This window comes from Puma concolor, chromosome A2 (assembly GCF_028749965.1).
Source record: "Puma concolor isolate L17-30 chromosome A2, mPumCon1.1.hap2, whole genome shotgun sequence".
NCBI lineage: Eukaryota > Metazoa > Chordata > Mammalia > Carnivora > Felidae > Puma > Puma concolor.
In genome coordinates, this window is record NC_141668.1 from 14,251,863 (window position 1) to 14,257,570 (window position 5,708).

General features: G+C 43.7%; 1 long non-coding RNA gene across 1 annotated transcript; it reads left to right on the forward strand.

Moving 5' to 3' along the window:
* Nucleotides 1–1,051: 1,051 nt before the first annotated feature.
* LOC147583014 (uncharacterized) lies at nucleotides 1,052–3,944 on the forward strand. The gene is made up of 2 exons (XR_015242741.1): nucleotides 1,052–1,157; nucleotides 2,209–3,944. It is a non-coding gene; the product is annotated as an uncharacterized LOC147583014 (long non-coding RNA).
* The last annotated feature ends 1,764 nt before the right edge of the window (nucleotides 3,945–5,708 follow it).

The window sequence follows — 5,708 nt, forward strand, 5'->3', positions numbered from 1 at the left end:
GCTCTGAGCTGTCAGCACAGAGCCCAACACAGGGCTCGAACTTACCACAAAATCATGACGGGAGCCGAAGTCGGACGTTCAACCGACTGAGCCACCCAGGCGCCCCTGGAAAATAATTCCAAAGCGCATCTGCAGAAAGCTACTAGTGGGAATAGTGAAGATACTTTTACGTGATAATTTCTCTCTCATAAGTATTAAACTACTTTTTAAAGCCACAACATTTTTTTTTTTAATTTTTTTTTTCAACGTTTATTTATTTTTGGGACAGAGAGAGACAGAGCATGAATGGGGGAGGGGCAGAGAGAGAGGGAGACACAGAATCGGAAACAGGCTCCAGGCTCCGAGCCATCAGCCCAGAGCCTGACGCGGGGCTCGAACTCCCGGACCGCGAGATCGTGACCTGGCTGAAGTCGGACGCTTAACCGACTGCGCCACCCAGGCGCCCCAAAGCCACAACATTTTAAACAGCATGCTATCCACTTCTTAGACTCTGCACTTGTTCTCCAAAAGCTCCCGGATATTTTCATAAATGAAAAGAAAAAGAAACCCAATCTAATCATTCACCCAAAATTGTGGCACACGTAATTGTATCAATTTAACCTCTTAAGGACTACAATTCCACAAGATCTGGAAATACCATGAGTGACTAACAGCCTCCCAGGCAGGCGTTGACCATTCTGGGTACACTATAATGCCAGTAGGATTTGACCAATATGGGTGCACTGTGATGGCATCTGGCTAATGTGATACTCTGATGCTTTCTAGACGTTCACCTCCTGGACTGAGTCATGGTCTACGTGGACGGTATCTTGTTCTACTCCCTGACCTGACATCTCATCTCTGGATCCTATAAGTGTTTGATCACCAGTTCCATCATCTGTTAGGGACTGTTTATGTCCCCTCAAAATTCACATGTTGAAGTTCTAAACCCAATGTGATAGTATTTGGAGACGGGCCTTGGAGAGGTATTTAGGTTTAGATGAGGTCATAAGGGTGGTGCCCCCATGATGGGATTAGACATCACAAAGCTTGCCTTCCTCTCTCTGTCTCTGCCACATGAGGACAAAGAGAAAGTGGTCACCCTTAAGCCAGGAAGATAGTTCTCATCAGAACTCAATCATTCCAGCACAATGATCTTGGACTTCGCCTACGGAACTGTGAGAAATTAAATTTCTATTTTTTAAGCCACACAGTTGATGGGATTTTTGGTGGCAGCCCAAGCAGATTAAGACAGCACAATCCCCATAACAATTTAACAGAACCCAAGTTTGGACCATGATGTGGAGTGTCTCCTCCCCATCTTCCTGATCAAGTGCAATTATCCACATGTTGCTGGACAGGGCATTAGTAGTTCTGGGATAGGACAGGACAGGCCCCAATTTCCCTTCCTAGATATTGCTATTTCCTGGAATTTTCTGTTTATTACCAGTAGTTCTAGCTCTCTCTCCCTCTTCTCACCTTGACAGCTATGGTTGCTGACCTCATTCATTTCTTCCACATTTGCATGTGCAAGCACTCTCCTAGGTTCTTGAAGAAACATAAGTGAAAAACCAGGAAAGATTCCTGACCTCATAGAGCTTATATTCTAGTAGTGAGAGACAAATAATAACCAACTTAATAAAAAAATAAGCCATGTAGTATTGTAGAAGATGATAAATGTTATAGGAAAAAAATAGAGCAGTGGGTAACAATGTTATGGACTGAATGTTTGCACACCCCCAAAATTCATAACTTGAAACCCTAACCTTCAATGTGACTGTATTTATAGATAGGGTCTTCAGGAGGTAACAGAGTTTATTTTTTTTTTAAAGGATTATCTTTTTTTTTTTTAATATTTATTCGTTTTTGAGACAGAGAGAGACAGAGCATGAACGGGGGAGGGTCAGAGAGAGGGAGACACAGAATCTGAAACAGGCTCCAGGCTCTGAGCTGTCAGCACAGAGCCCGACGCGCGGCTCGAACTCACGGACCGCGAGATCATGACCTGAGCCGAGGTCGCTTAACCGACTGAGCCACCCAGGCGCCCCAGGAGGTAACAGAGTTTAAATAAAGTCATGAGGATTAGGCCTGGTAGAACCGGTAGCTTCATAAAAAAAATAATAATTAAAAAAATTAAAAGGAAGAGGTCTCGGTCTCCCTCCCTCCCTCCCTCCCTCTCTCTCTCAATGTCTTAATCTTTCTCTTGATCTCTCTTTTCTCTTGGCCCAGAGGAAAAGCCATTTGAGGACAAAGCCATCTATAAACAAGGAAGAGAGCCCTTATCAGGAACCTAAATGACCAGCACTTTGATCTGGGACTTCCAGCCTCCAGAACAGTGAGAAAATAGACTTTTGTTGTTGAAGCCCCCCAGTCTGTGGTATTTTGCTCTGGCACCTGAGCAGACTACTGCAAAGAGGAATCATCGCATTAAAAAGAAAAATGTATATAATCTTTGGAAAGCACCAGAGAATTTCAGGGGTTGAAGGCCTTAGTTACCCATCTCTCTCTCTCTCTCTCTCTCTCTCTCTCTCTCTCTCTCTTTCTCTCTCTCTCCCTCCTTCTCTCTCTCTCTCTCTCTCTCTCTCTCTCTCTCTCTCTCACACACACACACACACACACACACACACACACACCCTGGCTCCCCACAGCATGGCCAGGGCTCACCCAGCCAACCCCAGACTCCAACTTGGCATCGCAGAGCAGTCTCACCAGAGAGAGCCTTGGGTGTGCCAATTTCCACTCCTCCTCCATTTCCCACAGGCCTTGCAAGCACCTCGCCTCAGAAAGGGAATTACTTGCCAACAAAGACCTACGTGGGACTTGGGGGCACTGCCCCGGGGCACTTCATTACAGGGAGCTCCCACAGCCACAGCCTGCAGGAGCTAACACACAGAAAGAAGCTCATTCATAACAAGCAGCAAGCCTTTGTCAAGTTACCATTTCACGTGTGCCAAGCAGTTAAACTCCCTGGGAGGCGCCCCCTCCTAGAAGGGAATAAAAATAGTCCTGCCAGGGAGAACCATCCACCCAAAGCATCTGTGGTCATTTAGCCCCACTGCAGTTGACCCCAGTGGTGCAGCATGAACAGCAATCAGAGCTCCACAAGTAGCCAGAGGACCTTGGGAATGTAACATGCTCAAAAGAGAATCTAATTGGATCCATGCTCAAAAATGAAGGTTCAAATATTTACACTGAAGTACTATTTGTAACGGGATTCACAAATGTCCAACAACAGGGGTTAGATGAATAAATCATAACATAGTCATTCAATGGAATGATAAGAAGTCATTAAAATAACATTTTAAAGGAGTATTTAAGGGGGTGCCTGGCTGGTCAGTAGGAAGAGCATGTGACTTTTGACCTCAGGGTAGTGAGTTCGAGACACACACTGGATGTAGACATTAGATAGATGACAGATAGATACAGAGGTAGATAGACAGACAGATGGATAGACGATAGATAAAATTTTAGGGATGCCTGGCTAGCTCAGCCAGAAGAACATGCGACACTTGATCTCGGGATCATGAGTTCAAACCCCACATAGGGTGCAGAAATTACCTAAATAAATGAAACTTTGAAAAAATAAAGGAGTCTTTAGGATGTAGAAAAACACTCAAGAGATGCTGTTAGGTGCAAAGAGTAGAATATAAAACTGTGGATGAAATATGGTCTAAATTTTATAAAGAAAAATCAATCACAAGGAAATACATCAAAATGTTAGGATTTTTCCTGGATTTTTTCTCTTTAGAGGGTTTATATTTTCTAGATTTTTTTAAAGATTTTATTTGTAAGTAGTCTCTACACCCAACATGGGGCTCAAACTCACGACCATGAGATCAAGTGTCTCTACCAATTGAGCCAGCCAGGTGCCCCGATATTTTCTACATTTTGTACAATAAACATGTATTACTTAATTGTCTAAAAACAATAGCTATATTAAGATAATAAAGTTATTCATATTCGAACTTTTATGTGTATAATTAACTTCTCAGGCAGCCAGGTTTCCCTAGGTTCCAACTGAACAAATTCACTCAAAAGCCCAAAATCTATGAAAGAATCACTGACATCCAAAATTAAAAGTGTTCTCCTTAGAGATAATTCTGTCTCTCAGGGCTTTGAATTGTATATTTTTGCCTTACTCTTTTTGACAGTGAAGATTCTTTTTGGGAGAAAAAAAAAAGCCATGGCTTTCCCAGGTTTCTCTGTTCATTGCTTTAAATTTTCCATCTTTTGGGGCGCCTGGGTGGCGCAGTCGGTTAAGCGTCCGACTTCAGCCAGGTCACGATCTCGCGGTCCATGGGTTCGAGCCCCGCGTCAGGCTCTGGGCTGATGGCTCAGAGCCTGGAGCCTGTTTCCGATTCTGTGTCTCCCTCTCTCTCTGCCCCTCCCCCGTTCATGCTCTGTCTCTCTCTGTCCCAAAAATAAATAAAAGTTGAAAAAAAAAATTTTTAATTTTCCATCTTTTTATGACATGTGCAAGCAAAACGCCATCTCTTCCCTCAACTGGATCATTATGTTTTGATCTGACAGGCATGGGCTATAAAGAAGCACAGGTGTGGTTCAGGACCTTAAATGGTTTTGCCAAGTTCACAAGGCTGGCTATGAGAGCACCTAACAGGTGGGGCTCTAACCTGAGCTGAACGGGAATGGTAGGGATAGGGTGAGTCACCCACCAGAACTAGAATCACAACAACAGAATGTAAAATCAAGATAACGGGACCCAAAACGTCCACAAAATGAGAGAGGACCAAGAGCCAGAGAAGAAGCAAGGATTGTGGACCAGGGCCAGGATAATCCTGTCAGGAAAACCTCTAGAATAAACTCAGATAACTGGAAGGGAAGGCTATGAGCATCAGGCCCCCATTTGTTGGTTGCCTACTCAGTCCGGGCATTGCATAGATGACTTTTGACTTAATCATCATGAGAATTTTATAAACCAATACTATCCACATTTATCAGGTGAAAGGAGCCACTCAGAGAGTGATTTGCCAAAGTTCATCCAGCTGGTAAATATTGGGGCAGGGATTTAAATCTAGATATAGCTAACTCTAAATGCCACCTCTTGGCACTGTGAATCTGCCACAGACCCTAGAAGAGACAATGGAAAGAAAGGTGACTTCCTAGGGTCAGAGGTGGAGATACATGGTGAGAGTGTGCCTATAATATCCCTGAAGGTCAACCAACCCCAAGAGGAAATAATCTGAGGTAAGATGCATGACTGTGTACAGAATATGACAATGAGTCTATCCGAAGTGAAAGTAGTTAGTTTAGAACCCAAATTGAAAAACACCTTTCCAGAGACCAGACGGGGTTGACAGACAGCTCACTGAAAATGAAGCTGGTTTAGGCTTTCACAAAACCATACAGCAAGCACTGTTTGTAAATTTGAAAAAAATCTAGATTGATAAGAGTCAATACTACAAACACCTATATTTTGAATTTTCGGCATTGTAGTAAAGATTGTGTGTGTGTGTGTGTGTGTGTGTGTGTGTGTGTGTTTGCACGTGCTCATGTTTATGACTAACTTGTACAGATTCACTTGCTTAGGCTGACATTAGAGATTGATCTCAAAACGAAACTGATCTTGGGGCCTGGGTGGCTCAGTCAGTTAAGCTTCTGACTTTGACTCAGGTCATGATCTCAAGGTTCGTGAGTTGGAGCCACCCCGCCCCACCCCATCAGGCTCTATGCTAACAGCTCAGAGCCTGGAGCCTGCTTCAGATATTATG